At 45.3% G+C, this 22,995-nt stretch overlaps 1 protein-coding gene across 2 annotated transcripts in view; it reads left to right on the top strand.

Annotated features, from left to right (window-relative positions):
• Nucleotides 1-22,995, top strand: part of LOC124716128 (cadherin-87A) — a 725,215-nt gene that overhangs the window by 184,196 nt on the left and 518,024 nt on the right. Inside the window, exon 2 of one of the 2 annotated variants that reach the window (XM_047243148.1) lies at nucleotides 16,391-16,534. The exons of the other annotated variant lie outside the window; for it this stretch is intronic. The gene's annotated coding sequence lies outside the window, so the exon portion shown is untranslated. The remainder of the gene's footprint in view (nucleotides 1-16,390; nucleotides 16,535-22,995) is intronic. 2 annotated transcript variants of the gene reach the window in all.

The raw sequence follows: 22,995 nt of genomic DNA, 5'->3' as shown, positions 1-22,995 counted from the left end.
GATTCCGTACTTCTAGATTTCCGGAAAGCTTTTGACACCGTTCCTCACAAGCGACTTCTAATCAAGCTGCGGGCCTATGGGGTATCGTCTCAGTTGTCCGACTGGATTCGTGATTTCCTGTCAGGAAGGTCGCAGTTGAGTAAAACTGAAGTGATATCAGGTGTTCCCCAGGCAAGCGTCCTGGGACCTCTGCTGTTCCTGATCTATTTAAATGATCTGGGTGAAAATCTGAGCAGTTCTCTTAGGTTTTTCGCAGATGATGCTGTAATTTATCGTCTAGTAGGGTCATCCGAAGACCAGTATCAGTAGCAAAGCGATTTAGAAAAGATTGCTGTATGGTGTAACAGGTAGCATTGACGCTAAATAACGAAAAGTGTGAGGTGATCCACATGAGTTCCAAAAGAAATCTCTTGGAATTCGATTACTCTATAAATAGTACAATTCTCAACGCTGTCAATTCAACTAAGTACCAGGGTGTTAAAATTACGAACAACTTCAGTTGGAAAGACCACATAGATAATATTGTGGGGAAGGCGAGCCAAAGGTTGCGTTTCATTGGCAGGACACTTAGAAGATGCAACAAGTCCACTAAAGAGACAGCTTACACTACACTCGTTCGTCCTCTGTTAGAATATTGCTGCGCGGTGTGTGATCCTTACCGGGTGGGATTGACGGAGGACATCGAAAGGGTGCAAAAAAGGGCAGCTCGTTTTGTATTATCACGTAATAGGGGAGAGAGTGTGGCAGATATGATACGCGAGTGGGGATGGAAGTCATTAAAGCAAAAGACGTTTTTCGTCGCGGCGAGATCTATTTACGAAATTTCAGTAACCAACTTTCTCTTCCGAATGCGAAAATACTTTGTTGAGCCCAACCTACATAGGTAGGAATGATCATCAAAATAAAATAAGAGAAATCAGAGGTCGAACAGAAAGGTTTAGGTGTTCGTTTTTCCCGCGCGCTGTTCGGGAGTGGAATGGTAGAGAGATAGTATGATTATGGTTCGATGAACCCTCTGCCAAGCACTTAAATGTGAATTGCAGAGTAATCGTGTAGATGTAGAGGTAGCAACGCTAGCCACTAGACCACGTGCTGCGGATTGATGCTACGTGCACCATGCGTCTGTCTGACTAGCAGTAATTCCTCGCCAGGTGACACTGCTGACGCCTGGACGGTTTTATCTCGATAGTAGGTCGGTTGGTTCAAATGGCTCTGAGCACTATGGGACTTAACTTCAGAGGTCATCAGTCCCCTAGAACTTAGAACTACTTAAACCTAACTACCGCAAGGACATCCATGCCCGAGGCAGGATTCGAACCTGCGACCGTAGCGGTCGCGCGGTTCCAGACTGTAACGCCTAGAGCCGCTCGGCCACTCTGGCCGGCAATAGGTCGGTTGTCATAGTGTTCTAGCTGATCAGTGTACACAATAACGCAGATTTTATAATGCATTGTTGTGAAACTTCCTGGCAGATTAAAACTTTGTGCCGGACCGAGATTCGAACTCGGGACCTTTGCCTTTCGCTGGTAAGTGCTCTACCATATGAGCTACCCAAGCACGACTCGCCGGCCGCGGTGGCCGAGCGGTTCTAGGCGCTCAGTGCGGAACGACTGCTACGGTCGCCGGTTCGAATACTGCCTCGGGCTTAGATGTGTGTGATGTCCTTAGGTTAGTTAGGTTTAAGTAGCTCTAAGTTCTAGGAGACTGATGGACACAGATGTTAAGTCAGAGCCATTTGAACCATTTGAACCAAGCACGACTCGTATCCTACCTTCCAAAACGTCTGTGAAGTTTGGAAGGTAGGAGACGAGATTCTGGCAGAAGTAAAGCTGTGAGGAGGGGGCGTAAGTCGTGCTTGGGTAGCTCAGATGGTAGAGCACTAGCCCGCGAAAGGCAAAGGTCCCGAGTTCGAGTTTCGGCCTGGCTCACAGTTTTAATCTGCCAGGAAGTTTCATATCAGCGCACACTCCGCTATAGAGTGAAAATCTCATTCTGAATGGATTGTTGTGTGCTCCACTTACAGGCGCCAAAATATCTTGTCAACTCAATAACAAGGTAACGTGAAATTTTTTGTTAAAAATGCCGATATCCAGGACATTTGACCTTTTAACAAAATACGAAGGAATGACAGCATTTTAAACTTTTTGCAATTATAATATTGCTGCCCTTGTAACATAGAACGAAGGCCTGCCTTTGGTGTTTCATAATCAGTGAAAAAGTGAAAATCGTAAAAAGTGTGACATTTGACCTTTTAGTAAATGGCGATTCAGTTGTTCTAGACCTCACAGAGCGAAGGTTACAGCACACAACTTTAGCTTGCTCCTTTTTTCCATTTTCTGTGGTATGGAAGTCATATAAGGTATTCAGGATTGTGCTGCATGTTGAGAATCGCGTGGTTTGCTGTTCTCAGACGACCAGCTGCCTCTCTGTGTTTCACCCGGCGCCGTAAATCCCCGCTCGGGGCTAGCTGTGAGTTGCGCCTCGCGCTCGGATTCGGTAAAGTGTGAACTCCGAGCAGCAGGCGGTGCGGCGCCTCTGTGTGTGGAGATGTAGCGTGCGTCGGCCGCACGCCGCCGCCGGCGCTAAAAGCCCTTTCAGCCCGCGTCTCATTTCTCTCCTGTTGAGCAGTTTTGAGCTAAGCCTGCTGAAAATATATCTGCTTAAGCGCTTCTCGAAACGTACCGTCTGGCTGTAACAAAGTTTGCTCTACCCTTTCACCATCTTAGAGGTTCACTTTGGCCCTTTTTCCTCTATCCTTCAGTCCGGAAAGTAGAGTAAAGGTGCCCTCTCGTCAACTCTGAACTACTACGAATAAAATCAGAGCCCCGCTAACACAGGTTTCGAAATCGCTTACGACAGGCTGTTTCCTAAGAGATTAAGTGACTTGCTAGAAGTTATTCACGTAACTCGCTGAACCTATACAAACTGATCTACGTATATTTTAGCTTTGCACCGCGATCGTTGTCTATAAATTGTTGTCTGTAATCCAGTTAACACATCTGCGAAGTTAAATCAATTCCTCAGTTGAGAGAGACAGTGGTCAAAGACAGAAGAAACGTTGGATCTTTAAGAAATTTCTGTCAGGTAAGTTCGGATGAGGAACTAGGTCTAGATGGAAGTGGTCCTCTTTTTAAGCCATAAGAATTTCACTAACCCCCGGAATCGTCTAGTCGTTTATTGTGCAAATCCTGAGGCATTTAGTGGTAGCGTTCCAATGCTGAAACTTTTGTCCTTGTTGTTGTTGTTGTTGTTGTTGTTGTGATCTTCAGTCGAAAGACTGGTTTGATGCAGCTCTCCATTCTGCTCTATCCTGTGCATTCCTTTTCATCGCCCAGTAACTACCACAACTTATATACACTCCTGGAAATTGAAATAAGAACACCGTGAATTCATTGTCCCAGGAAGGGGAAACTTTCTTGACACATTCCTGGGGTCAGATACATCACATGATCACACTGACAGAACCACAGGCACATAGACACAGGCAACAGAGCATGCACAATGTCGGCACTAGTACAGTGTATATCCACCTTTCGCAGCAATGCAGGCTGTTATTCTCCCATGGAGACGATCGTAGAGATGCTGGATGTAGTCCTGTGGAACGGCTTGCCATGCCATTTCCACCTGGCGCCTCAGTTGGACCAGCGTTCGTGCTGGACGTGCAGACCGCGTGAGACGACGCTTCATCCAGTCCCAAACATGCTCAATGGGGGACAGATCCGGAGATCTTGCTGGCCAGGGTAGTTGACTTACACCTTCTAGAGCACGTTGGGTGGCACGGGATACATGCGGACGTGCATTGTCCTGTTGGAACAGCAAGTTCCCTTGCCGGTCTAGGAATGGTAGAACGATGGGTTCGATGGCGGTTTGGATGTACCGTGCACTATTCAGTGTCCCCTCGACGATCACCAGTGGTGTACGGCCAGTGTAGGAGATCGCTCCCCACACCATGATGCCGGGTGTTGGCCCTGTGTGCCTCGGTCGTATGCAGTCCTGGTTGTGGCGCTCACCTGCACGGCGCCAAACACGCATACGACCATCATTGGCACCAAGGCAGAAGCGACTCTCATCGCTGAAGACGACACGTCTCCATTCGTCCCTCCATTCACGCCTGTCGCGACACCACTGGAGGCGGGCTGCACGATGTTGGGGCGTGAGCGGAAGACGGCCTAACGGTGTGCGGGACCGTAGCCCAGCTTCATGGAGACGGTTGCGAATGGTCCTCGCCGATACCCCAGGAGTAACAGTGTCCCTAATTTGCTGGGAAGTGGCGGTGCGGTCCCCTACGGCACTGCGTAGGATCCTACGGTCTTGGCGTGCATCCGTGCGTCGCTGCGGTCCGGTCCCAGGTCGACGGGCACGTGCACCTTCCGCCGTCCACTGGCGACAACATCGATGTACTGTGGAGACCTCACGCCCCACGTGTTGAGCAATTCGGCGGTACGTCCACCCGGCCTCCCGCATGCCCACTATACGCCCTCGCTCAAAGTCCGTCTACTGCACATACGGTTCACGTCCACGCTGTCGCGGCATGCTACCAGTGTTAAAGACTGCGATGGAGCTCCGTATGCCACGGCAAACTGGCTGACACTGACGGCGGCGGTGCACAAATGCTGCGCAGCTAGCGCCATTCGACGGCCAACACCGCGGTTCCTGGTGTGTCCGCTGTGCCGTGCGTGTGATCATTGCTTGTACAGCCCTCTCGCAGTGTCCGGAGCAAGTATGGTGGGTCTGACACACCGGTGTCAATGTGTTCTTTTTTCCATTTCCAGGAGTGTACTTCTGAGTCTGCTTAGTCTATTTATCTCTTGGTCTCCCTCTACGATTTTTACCTCCAAGCTTCCCTCCAGTACTAAATTGGTGGTCCCTTGGTGCCTCACAATATGACCTACCAAACGACCTCTTCTTTTAGTCAAGTTGTGGCACAGATTCCTCTTCTCCCCAATTCTGTTCAGTATCTCCTCATTAGTTACGTGATCTACCCATCTGATCTTCAGCATCCTTCTGTAGCATCACATTTCAAAAGCTTCTATTGTCTTCTTATCTAAACTGTTTATCGCCCATGTTTCACATCCATACATGGCTACACTCCATACAAATACTTTCAGAAAAGACTTCCTGACACTTAAATCAATACTGGATGTTAACAAATTTCTCTTCTTCAGAAACGCTTTCCTTGCCATTGCCAGCCTACATTTTATATCCTCTCTACTTCGACCATCATCAGTTATTTTGCTGCCCAAATAGCAAAACTCATCTACTACTTTAAGTTTCCCAGTTTCTAATCTAATTCCTTCAGCATCACCTAATTTAATGCGACTACATTCCGTTATCCTCGTTTTGCTTTTGTTGATGTTCGTCTCATATGCTCCTTTCAAGACTCTGTCCATTGCGCTCAACTGTTCTTCAGAGTCCTTTGCTGTCTCTGACAGAATGACAATGTCATCGGAAAATCTCGAGATTTTTATTTCTTTCCTCTGAATTTTAAATTCTACTACAATTTTTTTTGTTTCCTTTACTGCTTGTTCAATGTACAGATTGAATAACATCGGGGATATGCTAAAGCCCTCCCTCACTACCTTCTCAACTTTTGCTTCCCTCTCGTGTTACTTTTATCATTATCTTTACGCATTTGCGGAATACATAAATTTTGAAGTGCATTTACAACCCACGCACATAATGTCCTCGTTCTCCTACATGGACAATAGTGCCAGAAGACAATTGATGCTAAAAAAGACGTATGAAAAAATCTAGACTATTGAGAACTCACTTCAGAAATGTACAAGGTTGACCATCACCAAAGATTCTGCTATTGTAATGTTTCAACATTCAATTAATCCTTAGTTATATTATAAGGGGCAGTGAAATGAAAACCGAACACCCTCCACAGTGGGACCATGGAATGGTTCCATTCAAATGTAATCACCACACGTGTTAAGACATTTATCCCATTGGGAGGGGAAACGATCAGTTCCTGTTTCGTGTAATACTGTCGCACGCTGACTTATTCACATCCGCACCCACTCGTGCTCTCCATAGTGCGACTGAAACCGATGTCCACGCATGTCTTTCTTCAGTTCGCCAAAGATACGAAAATCACACGGTGAACGATACGGACTGTACGGAGGATACCGCAGTCTTTCCCAACCAAATCGCTGAAGAGCAGCCTTCGTCCGACTGGCAGTGTGGGGGCGGGCGTTATCGTGTAGCTGGATGATTCCGTCCAACACGATTCCTGACCGTTTTGACTTTATGGCGCGCAGTAGTTTCTAGAAAGTGTCTTATAGCACTGCGCATTGATTGTGGTTCCACATTGTAGGAGCAGAGGCCCCCAGCAGTCAGAGAAGATTGCCATCGTGGCTTGGTTCAATAGCTTTGGATTTCTTTGGCGGGGGAAATGTGGGCTGTTTCCATTGATAGCTTTGCTGTTTGCCCTCGGGCTGTTGGACTGCTGTCGGATGGAATCATCCTGTTGCACAATAACGCCCGCCCCCCAAGCTGCCAGTCGGAGAAAGGCTACGCTTCAGCGATTTCGTTGGAAACATTGCAACATCCTCCGTAATTCTCGGATATTTCACCGTGCGATTTTCAAATCATTGGTGACGAAGAAATAAATGCGTGGACGTCGAGGAGGTGAAAGACTGGATGCTGACGTGGATCCCTCAGCGGCCGACAGCGTTCTACGAAACAGGAATTGGTCGTCACGGCGATAAACGTTTTATCGCGCGGGGTGATTACTTTTAAACGGAACTATTCCGTGGTCCCGCTGTGGCGGGTGTTCGGTTTTCATTTGACTGGCCCTCGTATTCACTAACTGCGCTGGTGAAATTGTAGTTGCAGGGTAAATCTGCATGTGAACATTTGCGTAAGTCACTCAGACTGCCGTGAATTTTTTGGATACCATGTAGGCTGACTACTTCACTTATGAAACTTCCTGGCAGATTAAAATTGTGTACTGGACCGAGACTCGAACTCGGGACCTTTGCCTTTCGCGAGCAAGTGCTTGGTAGAGCACTTGCCCGCGAAAGGCAAAGGTCCCGAGTTCGAATCTCGGTCCAGCACACAGTTTTAATCTCCCAGGAAGTTTCATATCAGCGCACACTCCGCTGCAGAGTGAAAATCTCATTCTACTTCACTTATGTTCATTGTAATTTGGCTGTATCCTGTTGACTCTGCGCTGAAGCATGAAGATAATTAATGAAATTGTACTCTTCGCAGCTGGCAGTGTTCATTAGTCACTGATACATTGAGACACTCATGATATATCAAGGCAGTAATTTTGCGAACAAACATGAACCTCTTATAAAACATTACTCGCAGTGAAAGGTTTATTACAAATTTGTCACAGTTGGAATACTTGTATTTTGGCGACCAGTCTCAAACCGACTGATACATTTTCAAGCCTGACCTGCTGAGGCTGCTGTATTTACCCACTGTCTCTGAGCGATGCATGTATTGTCAATTTTAGACGGTCATTAAGATCAGGCACCTTCAGTGCAGTCTCACGAGCTCAAGCTTGAAAATGAACCAGTCCGTTCGAAACTAGTCGCCAAAATATGTACTTTAACTGTGACAGATTTGTAATTAACTATTCATGAACTAAAAAGGCTGCTGGTCCTACATCAGCCAAATTTTGAAATTTCATAATTATTCGCAAATTTCCCGGTGAAGTAGAATAAAACGAAATAGTTATGATAAATTACATGAGCCGAGGTTTAATTGAGATGCATCACTGTGTTCCGTTTTAGTCTGTTTACTTTTTAAATGTTTTCTGCTTTCCTTTCTCCATAACTAATAATTACGAAATGAAACGTTGTTGGTGTCTGTAAGATGTGAGAACCAGTTGTCAAACAGGACTCATGAAGTCGATAGGCAAGAGGTCATACCTACATTAACACGCCTGTACTAACATGCAGGGTGGCTCAAAAGTAACTGTACACACTTCGTGGGTGTAATGTATGCGTCAAAAGAAGCGTAAAATGTTAAATAAAGTTTTGCCTGAATTTGCTTTATTTCAAAGTTATTTAGTAAAGTAGGAATCACAAGTGCAACACAAACAACACAAAAGTAATTCTTCTCAGGAAGAAACGACAAGAAGGAACCCGAAATTCGGCACGACTACGTAATGTATATTTACTCCAGAACATGTTCGACATGATGTGCGTGTAGACGAAGACAGTAAAGTGCTCAACTTCGTACCGCTCACGTTCATCTCTTCTACACAGTTGCACAGTTATTTTCACTTCGCTGATGTAGTTGTGCTACATTCTCAGTTGCAACACCATACACGAGGTCCTTGAATGGTTCCAAAAGTAGAAGTCCAGGGGTTAAGATCCGGAGATCTGGCGGGCCAAGCAGTTGGTCCTGCACGACCTATCCGCTTATCGGGACAAGCAACAAGGAGCTACTCTCTTGCCTCCTGGCTGAAATGTGTAGACACACCGTCGTGCATAAACCATAAGTTGGTTCGTGTATCGAGTGGGACATGCTTCAAACACTGTCTATACAATCTGCCAATAGGGCGCTGTGTAATAACATGCCGTCCAAGGAACTTACTGTCCAATATAACACCCCAAATGTTCACTGGAAAACGATGTTGATATCCTAGTACTGTAGTTACGCGAGGATTCTTATACTCGGAAATAGAGCAATTTCGGATAAAACTTTATTTAACATTTTGCTCTTATTTTGATGCATTCATTATATCCACGAAGTGTGTACAGATACTTTTGAATCACCCTGTACATACAACATCTACTTCAGTGCTGTTTCTCAAGTGTGAGACATCTGCAATTAGAGGATGCGTACCATCCGTTATAATCCCCTCTCCCGAAAGAAATGAGTTAAATGGCGTCATATCGGCTGAGGGTGAAGCACACTATAAGCTAGTTTTCTCGTCTGATCGCTTTTGACCAATTCGGCGTTAGGGGACAACATCATTCAACCGACATTAAAAAATGACTCTAAGCACTATCGGACTTAACATCTGTGGTCATCAGTCCCCTAGGACTTAGAAATACTTAAACTTAACTAACCTAAGGACATCACACACATCCATGCACGAGGCAGGATTCGAACCTGCGACCGTAGCGGTCGTGCGGTTCCAGACTGAAGCGCCTAGAACCGCTCGGTTACACCGGCCGGCCAACCGGCATTACATAGTATTGAGTCAAAGAGGAGGTGCGCTATATTGTTGAGAAAGTACGTTCTCTGATTCACATTACGGTTGATGCCTTCGTATCAAGATAATAAAATCCATGTACACTTTCTGCTAGGAAATGTACGACTTGCGAACTTTTTTCGGGATATGGCCCAAAAAGAAAGTTTTTTTTCGGGCTCTCGGCTATTCTGGAATCTCTCATTTGATTCTGGCTCCCAGATAGGCACTTTATATGTATGCTGTCGACGTGAAATATCGATTCATCAGTGAAAACTACATGATCAAGAAAATTTTTATTCTTTGGCATTACGCTTGGAAAATAAACTCGCAAACTTCAACTTTAGAGCTTCTGACTCTTGAAAGCAATATAGACGCAGCTACAAGTGTTTCCTTATAAAGCTCCACACGTACGTCCCTGGAATTGGTAACTCACCGATAGTTCTTTTTCTTAGTACAATGTATGGATAATTCTCATACATAAACATTTATCACTCGCTTTGGGGACCTCCGCGCATCCCGTACTTTCTCAGTAAAAGACGTACTTGCAAAATGATGATACCGTTTACAGATTTTAATTATTTCTTGAGGGATCGTAATATGAATTAATCCGGAACGAAAGTGGTACCATCATTAGTTAAACTATTTGCCAAGATCAAAACCCAAAAAGCTATATGTTCGGGAGTCGCCATCTTTGCTAATACCGCCTTCATGTGATATGCTAGAGAAACAGTTGATGGGCATGCACGAAACTAAACTGGCATAAACGAGTCCTTCTAATCCAGCTTTGAATAATTACTGTACATAGTATGTAAAACGTCCAGTAAACAATTGAAACCCCATATCCTCTTTGAAAACTCGGTAATAGCGCAGATATTATATAAAAGACACAATCGATACCAGCACAGCTGCTAAAAATAAAACTTTACTCTGCTGCGTCCAGCTTCGACGTAATGCACCATCTTGCAAACTAGTCGGAGGAAGGTAAAGCTTTATGTAATTACAGCTGTTGGTGGGAGGGACACGTCATTCGTATGTATAGAAGCTGTAGAGAACAACTTAAAGGTCAGGCATTACAGTACCAACATCGAATTCTGTGGGAAAAAAGAAAAAATTCATCCCTTCAATCTTGTAGTTAGCTACGATGTAAAGGTACACATATTGATTTAAAAGGCAAGGCTTCCTACTATATCACTTCCCTACGCCAAGGAAGCACACCTTATCAAAGCACACGACAATCATTCCGATACCACAAATATGTCTTTAGCGCTGAGTGAGCAGTGAAAACGATGGTGTTTGTTTACACAGAAACGGCGCTGGCCTGGTAGGGGGGGGGGGGTGAGAGGGGGGAGGGGGGACTGTTGCTATATTACAATTTAAGACAGTGTTAACACGGACTCAGATATCTCTTACAACATTCACACATCTGCAGCAAGAGGTGAGTATTAATTGTGGTGTGCCGTACCAGCACCATGTGAAAAGTTGCGCAGTCAGGGAACGAGCACACACTGCCTTGCTACCTATTCTGACCGTTCCTAAAACATCGAATGTATCTCCTACTATAGGCTTGAATCGACATTTTCTTCAGTCACCATGGAGTAGATCTAGTGTGATGAGAGGTTAAGGACAAAAGACGGTAGAGCAACTCTACAGTGTACGTCGTTCTCTGTAGGAGCAGCGAAGCGTTCCCCAGGTCAATTCCGTTTTTAAGAAGTGTCGTCGAAGAAACACACATAACTATTCGCCTATTATCTGAGCCGTCGGTCTGTTGCAAAATTTTGGAACATGTTTTATGTTGGCATAGGGCCTATTGTGACTTTTCTCGAGACCAAAAATCTCTTCTGTAGGAATTCACATGCTAAAACAACGCCGGCGTGAAACCCAGCTCGCTGTATTTGTCCACGAGACCCATAAAGCAGTAGATACCAACGACCGAGCAGGTAGCACGTTGCTTGTCTTTCCAAAAGCGTTCTATACAGTTCCAGACTACCGCCTAATAATGAAAATACGACGGTGTGGAATACCAGATGAACTGTGTGACTGGACTGAAGAGTTTCTAATCAAACAGGATACAGCATGTCATTCTCAACGGATAAAGGTCTTTAGATGTAAGAGTAACTTTGATCGTACTACTTTTCATAGTATTTGTAAATGACATATCAGATAATGTAAGTTCCGTGAGGGTTTATGCGAATGATGTTGTCGTATGCAGAGATGTCGCAATGCTAAAAAACTGAAGCGAAATGCAGAGAGATCCGTTGAGCAACGACGCTTGTAGGGAGCGGCAATTGAGCCTCAACATAAATCACACGGTTGCAGAACAATCACTTTAAGTACTTATCTTCCATAAAGTGTCTAGAAGTAGGCGTACGAAGCGGTTTGAGGTGGAACCACAAAGTAAAATTAATCGCGGGTTAGGCATATGCCAGACTAAGATTCAGTGGAAGAACTCTCAGGGAACGTAGTCCATCAACATAAGTTAGCTTACAAAACGCTCGTTCGACACATACTTGAAAATTGCTCATGAATCTTGCATACTTACCAGATAAGATTGGTAGGGGAAATAGAGAAGATCCAAAGAAGGGCAGCATGTTTCGTTACAGGTTCATTTAGTAAGCGTCACGCAGATGCTCAGCCAACTCGCTGCAAGAGAAGCGTTCTACATCACGGTCAGGATTCGAGAGTGTACGTTCCTAGAAGAGCTAAACAATATATTTCTGCCTCTTACGTATAGCTCGTGAAAAGGCAATGAAGATAAAATTAGAGAGATTCGAGCCCACACAGAGGCTTACCAACTATCGTTCTTCCCGCGAACCATTCGCGACTGGAACAGGAAAAAGAGCGAGTGACGCTGGTACACAAAGTACACTCCGCCACACACTGTAACACTCAATTGAAAGCGAGCGAGACATATGCTTTCTAATGATGGCAGATTTCCGTATCAATGGCATGGAGGCGTCGCCGGTCCGCTGTGATCGTAATTAGACGCCATCGTTATTATCGGGGATCGAATTCTCGTAACAAGATCATTAACTGTTTCTCCCATATGGTGCCAGCAGCACAACTTTCTCAGCATGGCACCTAAACGGTTGGAGGATCTTTTGCGGGGTACCTTCCCACATCGGGATACAGGGCAACGACATGGCCGACAAAGCCGCCAAGGAAGCAAGTCGGGATGGTGCTGTCCATCAGTGTCCTATACCGTTGCACGCAATCATCTCATTTTCTGACAGACGCATCGTGCGTCAGTGGAAGACTGAATGGTTGCAGGTGACAGAAAACAAACTGCGGTCGCTCAAATCGACCACAAAGGTATGGCGGACTTCATGTCAGCCTCATCGCTGGAAGGAGCTTCTGCTTACCAGACTGCGCATCAAACATGGCTTCTTCTTCCGGCGGGAGGGCCCACCACTCTGTGAAGTTTGTGGCGTGTCACTTTCAGTTCAGCATATTTTGGCAACGTGTGTCCTGTATACTGGTGTTAGGGCAGCCCTCCGTCTCGATGGAGATCTGCTCACCATCCTCGCAGATACTGATTCCAGTGTTACAAAGGTAGTGAAATTTTGTCAACTGTTAGTCCTCATCCCTCAGTTGGTGGGGAAGGAAGGCGGACTTTAATACACTATAAAATGCTCCGCATTTGGGGACAGCCTTCGTTCCCATCCATGAGATTAGCACGCTGACTTTTCGTCAGGGCGCTGATGACCTTGATGTCGAACGCCCCTCACCTCAAATCATCATAAACGATAGGGTCATGTAGCATGATGTCTAGTTTGCCACTTACGTGTTTAGACTGCACAACAAGTTGGATCCTAGTGAGGCAGAGCTCCTGCCGCAGATTGTAGCGAAGAAAACGGCCCACTGTACAGAGGGCTCTGCTTTTCATAGCCAACCTAACCGTGTGCGTTTCGCGCCCGGGTTCCCGTGTTCGATTCCCGGCGGGGTCAGGGATTTTCTCTGCCTCGTGATGACTGGGTGTTGTGTGATGTCCTTATGTTAGTTAGGTTTAAGTAGTTCTAAGTTCTAGGGGACTGATGACCATAGATGTTAAGTCCCATAGTGCTCAGAGCCGTGTGCGTTTGAAATGCTTTGGGCAGCCCACTTGTTACGTTAGGTTGGCAGGCACATTGCAACGGCCAGAACCGCTTCTGTGGCGCCTCTGGTGTATTCATGCGCTAAGGGCCTTTGAAACTTATCACAAAGGCGTCCCTTTCAACAGGAAACGCCATTTTGGCGAAAATTACTAACTTCTGACTCAATTGCAGTAAAGACCAGCAAAAATTGTGGACAACACCTCCATATCAGCGCGCCATTATTATCTAATTGTTACCTCTAGTCCCTCGTCGCAACACACGAAAAACCTCGATTGAAATTATAGTCAGAATTAATTCGTTTTGTAATATCACCGCTTCCTTTTTTTCTCTTTTTCCACCCCTAAGAGTGGAGCGGGCTGTTCTAAATCCGGCCCATTGAAGAGTCGCGGTTCTATTCAGTTAATTATCAGACAAGCTAATGGTGAGGAAAATGGAAGATCTCAATTCAGAACAAATGGGAGGAGCTTACCAGTTTCTGTTACGCCTTACAACCCGAAAACCTTGGTCGGAACCGGGGGACGAACACATATTAATTTATTTCTGGAACAAAGTTCTTCTGCGAGAACGAAACTGCACACACACACACACACACACACACACACACACACACCTTTTTAATTTTTGGTTGGGATAGCGTTCTCACCGAAGGACGTGGTTGGGATAGCGTTCTCACCGAAGGACGTTGTCTCACCCAAACATTAAAAGTTGTTTATGTGTAACGTACATGTCCCAAGGGCTACTTAATCTCTAATTAACCTAATTCTGCTACGAGAATAATAATTTGCCAGCACTGAAGTATGTAGCATCACAACCTGCCATGCAGCACATACGGAGTGTACTGGGTACACCGTTTTTGGCGAATGACAATCATCACTGGTGGCTTAAAAAGTTTTAGTTCTCGCACACTACTTTTACATGGAGATCTCAAAACCAACTTCCTATTACCGCTTCTTGTTGGTTATGTAAATACTCGAATACAGATTCTGGAAAAATTAGTTTTAGCTGTCGGATTTCATCTTCCACAATCGATTTTGGCTCCCATGTGAACGCACCAACTGCTTCTGAAACGCGCTTGGGTTGTCAGGTTACGTCTCATTTTTAAAAATATTCCGCTAATCTGGACGGTGTGAGTTTTTGTGCAGTGAAGAAGGAGAAATAGAAATATTACACTGAGCATGAAGTTGTTTACCTCCGATATTTTAAGTGAAGAGAAGCAGCCATTGTGCTGACTACATCAGAAAGCGGAACAACATATTTCCAGTGGTCATGTGAGTAAAACAACTGACGATCGGAAAATCAATGCTTATCTGTCTAGCTAAGCTGCTTGAGGCTTTAACATTTAAACACGCCACCGAGAAACGGTTTCTGAAATTGGGCTTTCATCTTCCGGAAGTTGTACGCTATTTAAACGTAGATACAGTGACCACCGCTAAAGAAAAGTCAGCAGAGGTATGTTTATCGTGAACTGTCGCGCACAGTTTTCCATCACCTGTAAACATGAAAAGGAAACAAAACACCCTGCACCCGCACCCTGGAAGCTTGTAACTTCGCATTTCCATAAAAATTGAACTTTTTTATCGAATTAGTGCCCGTTTTTCTTTCCAGGATAATACGCTTGCGTCCGTTACTGGTTTCTTCCCTGTTTACTTTTTACATGTGTTGTGTTACTGGTCTGATATTTCCAGTGCTTCACGTTTTCTGCTTCAGTTGATTTCCATGACCATCATAGCGAGTATGTCCGTACTCTTTGTCTTAAGGAGCTCACAGTGACTTCCTCACAAATGTCGTTACGCGGAGCACAGGGCGCACACTAGACATGGCCACTGTTTCTATGTTTGGATACAGTGTATCGATACGTGGAACTGTTTCAGTGTTTCGGAACGGCTGTGGTTCACTGTTTCGAAACAGTGGTGTTTCATTCCGCCCCTGTCTCGGATAACCGGACCAGATTCGATCTCGTGCCAGACACAGAAACTGAATCGTTGTTTCAAAATAAGGCTGTTTCAGTCCTCCTGTGCTTGGAACGAACTAATTGTATCGAAACAGTGATGTTTCATTCCGCTCTGTGTCGGACGAGATTCGGTCTCGGCACAGGTACCGAAACACAACATACCACTTCATGAAACACTTTCAAGAGTGTCAAAGTCTTTTTGAGAAGTAATAGCATGAAGCTTAAGATATCCGAAAATAAAGCTTCGTTTCTAGCTGACTGTCCTATTCCGAAATGGCGTAACATCTGCTTTATAAACACCAATCAAACAATAAAACAACGCATACTATTCACATTCAAAATAATAAATATGTGAAAATCATTCAGTTAAATTACACTTTTTTTATAACATACGCTTCTCTGTTCATGTACAGTAATCATACTAAGAATAGCAAGTAAGCCTACAACATTTTGAATAAAAAAGGGCGTAGAATGACAGTTATTAGACATATACATAAATCTGATGTAGGTATAATTGCGAGCAATCTGTTTGACATATCACTGATAGTGTAATGGTGAACAGGAAGGGCTGGGAAGCATGGTGAATTTATAGTAACGGTTCGAAACACCTTGAAAGACAAAATTTTTTTCTGTTATATTTTGTAATTTATTCGAATTATTTGGCGTTATTTGTGAGTCTATAGTCACTGTGCCTATTATCCACAATGATTCCATTTGTGTACATGGAAATTAGCAGGATGGGTATATTTCCTATACTAACGGAATGTGGGAATCCCAGTAGCATATCCGTTGTTTCTGCAGTTTGCTCACACCTCCAGTTCCGTTCGTGGTGGTTCTTCTGTCTCAGCCAATTGAAAAATATGAAAGTCACACGACACGAAAGCAGCGCATTTGCTGCAGGAAATACGAAACTGCCAAGACGCCAAAGTGATAGTTTCATACTTTCTGCGACATGATTAGCGCTCTCGCACCTCATTTGTCTTTATATGGACATACTTATACAGTAGACATTCGAGATGATAAAATGTGTAGGTTTATTAGATTACAAAACACAAACTGTTTCACTGTTTCGAAACAGCGTATCGAAACATTACATTGTACTGTTTCATTTGTTTCGAAACAGTTACGTGTTTCAGTTTGCCCATCTCTAGCGCACACTGACGCTTCGTCGTCTTTCTGCTGTTTTAGGTGAGTGCTGCCAGGAAGCTCAGACAGAACCGCCACCATCGCTTGTGCTGCTGCTTCTGACACCACACGCCACGCATCGCCAAGTCTCCAGTTGAGCTCCGAGGGCAGCAGGCCTACCTGTCCAGCTACATCCACAACTGCTGTGTAAGTGCACGTATACTGTTACAGGCGATTGGACAAAATATGGAAACACCGCGAGAATTGCATTCTTCAACTTAAATGCACGTGCTAGCCAAGCCTATACGTTGCAGTGCTGCTTTTGACCACGAACGGCATCTGAGCGGTGCCCTCAGTACGTTGCAGTTGTTAGCCTTGGGAGTGTTCTGTGTAGCTGTGATCGCTTTATGTCAGGGCTAGCACAATTCGAAGGTGGGAAAATTGTCGATGCTCGTAAGGTGGATCGGTGGATGCTTCGGTAACTATGTTAACCGAATTGTGTGGTGTTTCACGACGTACTGTATCGAGGATTTATACCGCATGTAGATAAAGCGGAAAAACATTATCCGCTAAGTAAAAACGTGGACGAAGGTGTGAGTTAAGTGATCGTGACACACTGCCATTGAAGAGGATTGTGATGAAAACTAATGAAGTACAGTGGCGAACGCCACTGCAGAACCAGATGTCGCACTCGCGAACTCTGACAGCATCAAAATAACACGGAGATCCATAAGCAGCCAATTCTACTATAATACACTACAGTATAATTCCAAAACCATCCACCAATGATGCCCGTAATAAGAAAACGTAGTGCCGAAGCCATAACACCTGGACTATGGATCAACGGAAGAAAGTCATTTGGTGGGAAGAGTCTTTTACAGGGGGGATCCGCCGATGATTTGGGCAGCCATATCGCGGTATTTCATGGGCCCCATGGTTACTCTGGAAGATCGCGTTCCTGCCAGGATTATGTGGAGTATGTGACCATTTTGGCTGATCCGTATCTCCCTCCCCCCCCCCCCTCTCTCTCTCTCTCTCTCTCTCTCTCTCTCTCTATATATATATATATATATATATATATATATATATATATATATATGACACCAGCCTGTGGGCGGGTGGCGCGGGCCAGCTCAGAAATCGTCAATGGGACCCCCACCCCCATTTATTGCAGATTATGATTCTTCGGCAAAATCTATATACGTCTTCGCCACAGATGGCGCTGTATTCGAAGGTATAGAATGGGTACACAATGGCCTTTGAATGTCCAAGGAACGTGGGACTCCATGCTGCGGGGGTAGGACAGGTCAGTATTTCATAAATTCTAATTGTAAATCCCAGTGACAACGTTGTTTTCCTACGACTTACCGAATATGGGACTACTCGACGCACCACCTTAGCCGTGTAGCGAACTACGACGTATCATAACACCTCAGCTCACATAATAACGTGATCTGGGATAACAGGGAGTACACAGATAGCAGAGCTCACGTATGGTGCAGACGTAGAACAGATGGAGGCTCTAAACATTACAATACCTGCGCAGTGCTTATTGCCTGAACACCTGCCTATCATTTGGAGAACAGGCGTGCAAGTGGACGATGAATGTTGCAACCATAGAACAAAGAATTGAAATGATCGTGATTTACAGAGAATGTAGGAGGAACATCGGGGCTAGTGTTGCTTTTTATGGCGACCGTTTTCCGCAGAAACATCTCTTTCTTTCGTTCTTTTACAAGTTTGTGAACGCCATTATGTCCTATGGCAGCTTACAGACCGTCAAAAGGAAACGAAACAAACGTGTTACAGGGGAAGGTAATGAAATAGCTGTACTAGGGTCAGTACACCACAACCCACACATAAGCGCCCGGCTATTACACCACGATTCCGGTTTGTCGGTAGGTTATATTGTCACAATACTGCATCGCCATAAGTACCATCCAAACCACGTTTCATTGCATCAAGGATTTCATGGTGCCGATTTCCATAGTGATTTGTGAGCAGGCACGTCAAAAAAATGCAAACGATCCCCCACGTCACTGCCTTCCGATCAGTCGACATTCACAAACCATGGCAGCGTTAACCGGCATGACAAGTATTACTGGAATGCAGACAATCCCCACTAGTTACGCAAGTTGATCATCAATGTAATAAAATTAGAATTATATTAATACCGTCAGCTGCCGACGGGCGTTGATATATATCAACGTGAACAGGTGAAAATGTGTGCCCCGACCGGGACTCGAACCCGGGATCTCCTGCTTACACGACAGACGCTCCACTCATCTCAGCCACCGAGGGCACAGACGATAGCGTGACTGCAGGGACTATCTCGCGCACGTCTCGCGCACGCCCCCGCGAGACCCACGTTCTCACCTTGTATACCCACACACTACATTCGTAGTGTCCCACCCTAATACACTCATTACTCGTGTAAGACATTCTTAGCAAGTCCCGTAAGAGTTCGGGGAATATGTGTGCATCCGCAAAGAAGAAGAAGCTCATGGCCGGTATTGCTAGACTGTATACTTATATGGATATGGTGTCTGTTCTTTCGGACATGTCCGAAAGAACAGACACCATGCCCATATAAGTGTATCAATGTAATAGGTCGGCTGACGTATGGTGTGCCATCTTTGTGAACAATGGCCCGTATTTTATTTATTTTATTGACGGCACTTTGAACGGACGCAAATAACGAACGTTTTTAGAACAGGAAGTATAGGTACTACTGCAGACGCTGGCCTGAACTTTCGACAGCGTACGTGGCTTCAGCATGATGGTTGCCCAGTGCATTAGGCAATTGAAGCTCGGGGGGTGTTAAACAATGTTTATAGTGGTCGGTGGATAGACAGAAGTGGCCTTGTTAATTGGTCCGCTATGTCGCTGGATTTGACGTCGCCAGAATTCTTTCTGTAGGGATATTTAAAAGATAAGGTGTGCCAGCGAGTGCCAATAGGCCATGACGACATGGTCTGATGAAACGCCTGTGCTGGCATTCCCGCAGATATGCTTCTGTCCTCTTTATGTTTATTTGAAAAGCCGATCACTAAGTGTATTGAAGGTGGCGCTACTATGTTTGAAGAGTTACTCTAATTTGAAAACTAGGGTGGTGTTCGCCTCGAACACGGCCATAGTGGCGCATCGAGTTCGATATGTCGGGGGAATACGACGTTGCGAGTGGGGTTACCAATTGGAAGTTATGAAATACCGGCCTGTCCTATCCTCGAGGCATGGAGGCGGGGTCCCACGTGCCATTGGACATCCAAGGGGCATTGAGTAGCTTGGCGTAAATTACGATTGCTTACTCGTTTCTGTTTCTCTTGTTACAGCGCCGTCTGTAGCGTAAGAAGAAAATTTTTCCGTTGAATCGTTCAAAATGGTTCAAATGGCTCTGAGCACTATGGGATTTAACATCTATGGTCATCAGTCCCCTAGAACTTAGAACTACTTAAACCTAACTAACCTAAGGACAGCACACAACACCCAGCCATCACGAGGCAGAGAAAATCCCTGACCCCGCCGGGAATCGAACCCGGGAACCCGGGCGTGGGAAGCGAGGACGCTACCGCACGACCACGAGATGCGGGCCGTTGAATCGTAATCTGTAAGATAAAGACTGGGTTCCCATTGAAGATTTCTAAGTTGCTTCGCTACCCACGCTTGGAATTGGATAGTGGTTCGAGTGTGATATCATGGATGTCGCCCTCCGAGACACATAATGGAATTATAACTTTTTTTGATCTGATGTGTGGTTGCCGACATATTTCAATGTCTTCAGTTAAAATAAAAACCTGTACATAAATATATAGACATTGATCAGCCAGAACACTATGACCACCGAACTACTATCGACATAAACCCGTCCAGGCGGTAGTAGCGTCACCTGACGAGGAACGACTGCTAGTCAGACACACACACGGTGCATGTAGTATCAGTCAGCGTGCTGTCCGTGTGTGGAATGAGGAAGGCGCGATCTACCCGCCTTGACCGAGGGCAGATTTTGATGGCCCGGAGGCTCGGCCCGAGTATTTAGGAAACTGCGCGACTTCGAGGAGTGCTGTGATGAGTGTCTTCAACACGTGGCGAAACCAAGGTAAAACCACGTCCAGACGTCGTGGGGCTGGGTGTTCAAACCCCCATTACAGATGTTGGACGTCGTAGGATGGGCAGATGGTAAACCAGGAAAGGGGGCGAACGGGGGCGAACTCTGGCGGAACCAACATCAGACTTTAATGCTGAGCACAAGTGTGCCTGAACGGACAGTACACTGAACACTCCTAATGATGGGAATCCGCAGCCTACAACCCATGCATGTGCCAAAGTTAACGCCAAGACATCGGCAACCACGTCTGAAATGGGCACTTTACCATCGGCACTGGACGTTGGCGGAGTGGCAGATTATTACATCGTCTGATAAATCCCGATACCTTGTTAATCATGCGTCTGGGAGGGTGGGAATCAGTCGCCTTCCAGGGAACAGGTCCTTGACACCTGTACCGTGCGACAGAGATAAACAGGCGGCGGCTCCATTACGCTCTGGGGAACATTCACGTGTGCATCCATGGATCTAGTAGCGCTCGTGCAAGGCACCACGACGGCCAAGGTGTATCGTACACTGGTTGCAGACCAGGTACGCCCCTACATGACGCTCATGTTTCCTGACAGCAGTGACATTTTTAACGAGATAATGCACTATGTCACAAGGCCAGAAGTGTGATGGATTGGTCTGTTCCAGTTGATGTACTGCCCCCCCCCCCCCCCAACTCGCCAGATCTGAATCCAATCGAACACTTTTGGGATGTGATTTAACGTGCCGTCAGAGCTCATCGCCCCTTCCATCCTTCCGGAATTTACGGGACTTACGTGACTTGTGTATGCAGATGTGCGCGACCTACCAAGGCCTCATTGCTTCCATGCCACGACTCGTTGTTGCTGTTATCTGTGATAAAGGTGAACATGCCGACTATTAGGTAGGTTGTCATAATTTCTGGCTGATCAGTGTCTATTAGGTCTCGTTGCATACGAGTGGTAGGGAAAACAAACAGTCTTATTAAGCTTTCCTTCTTTAGACCATGTCAATACAGTGGCAAAGAAAAGTATTCCCACTGGCTTTGCTTATGAAGTACCTTCTCATCTTTATTTATGTTTGTGGTGATGCAACACCACTAGAATAAGCAGAACATTAACAGTTCGAAAAAAAACTTCAGCCAGTTATTCCGGTTATATACACAGAGAACTGAAAAAAGGTAAGAATATTTTCAGAGTCCCACCATCATAAGAGGAAATAGTTCAAATGGCTCTGAGCACTATGGGACTCAACTGCTGTGGTCATAAGTCCCCTAGAACTTAGAACTACTTAAACCTAACTAACCTAAGGACAGCACACAACACCCAGCCATCACGAGGCAGAGGAAATAGTGATCCTAAAATTCGTTTAAGATAAAAAAAAATTTCCAGTCTACAACCAAACACTACCTCAAATTGGCATTCTTGGAAAATAAAATCTTTATACCACAAGTAGTATGGAGTTTAGAGTTGCAGTCATTGCAGGGCTTGGCCGAGCGGTTCTAGGCGCGTCAGTCTGGAACCGCGCGACCGCTACGGTCGCAGGTTCGAATCCTGCCTCGGGAATGGATGTGTGTGATGTCCTTAGGTTAGTTGGGTTTAAGTAGTTCTAAGTTCTAGGGGACTGATGACCTCAGGTGTTAAGTCCCATAGTGCTCAGAGCCATTTGAACCATTGCAGGGCTTGTGGGGGCACGTGTTCACCAAATCGAGAGCAAATAAAGCACTACGCTTACGTCCCACGAGCTAAGTAAATGAGATGAAGCAGCAGATATGCCTGCAAAGGCAACATCAAACGGGCGTGCGCAGTGAAGCACCCCTATCGTACCAACCGCATGTGCTACACATGTTCCCATGGACTCTGCACGAATAATAGTAAGTACTTCACAAACTGCTACAAGATGTGAACAATTTTTGCTTTGCCAGTGGTTGCATTCTGAAACAACATACAATAAAGATCATGTAACCCACTTAAAACCGCTTTTATGAATCGTGATTTGCGTGCTTGACTGCACCTATGTTAATAAATAAGAATTTTGACAAAGAATTTATTGCTCGTCAAGGAGAATCAACCTGATCCATTAGAATTCGACACATGAACTGTCTCATAACTTACATCGGCCAGAACTTCCGTTTCACTTTTCAACACTACACTGACAGGCTATTGCACATTTCACCGGACTAGCACTCCTGGGAATGATTCAGCCACAGAAAATAATTTTGTGCCCTTAATAAACGCAGTGTGTGCTCGACAGAATAGTGTACACGTCACTACAGCGTCCCTGTATGGCAATAGTGAGAGACTACTAACAGTAGCAAATGGCAACCACTCACATGCGTACGACTAATGCCAGTCAGAAGACGAAACTGTGGCCTAAAAATTAACTCTGTGGGAAGGAGTTCATTCCACTCTCCGGTCTGCGTCAATTTGGTTCTTGAAAATGTCTACTGAGAAACGGCGTTGCTCGGTTCCCTTGGAAGTGTACATTACCTACAGCAGTCCAAAGATCGGAGAAAACTGCAACTCCGATGAAGATAAATCTATTCGAAATGAATTTAATATCCAAGCTCGGGCGCATGACAAGATTTTAATGACTGTAA

The sequence above is a fragment of the Schistocerca piceifrons genome, chromosome 1 (assembly GCF_021461385.2).
Source record: "Schistocerca piceifrons isolate TAMUIC-IGC-003096 chromosome 1, iqSchPice1.1, whole genome shotgun sequence".
In the NCBI taxonomy this organism is placed as follows: Eukaryota; Metazoa; Arthropoda; class Insecta; order Orthoptera; family Acrididae; genus Schistocerca; species Schistocerca piceifrons.
This window is presented reverse-complemented; position numbering and strand designations above follow the sequence as displayed.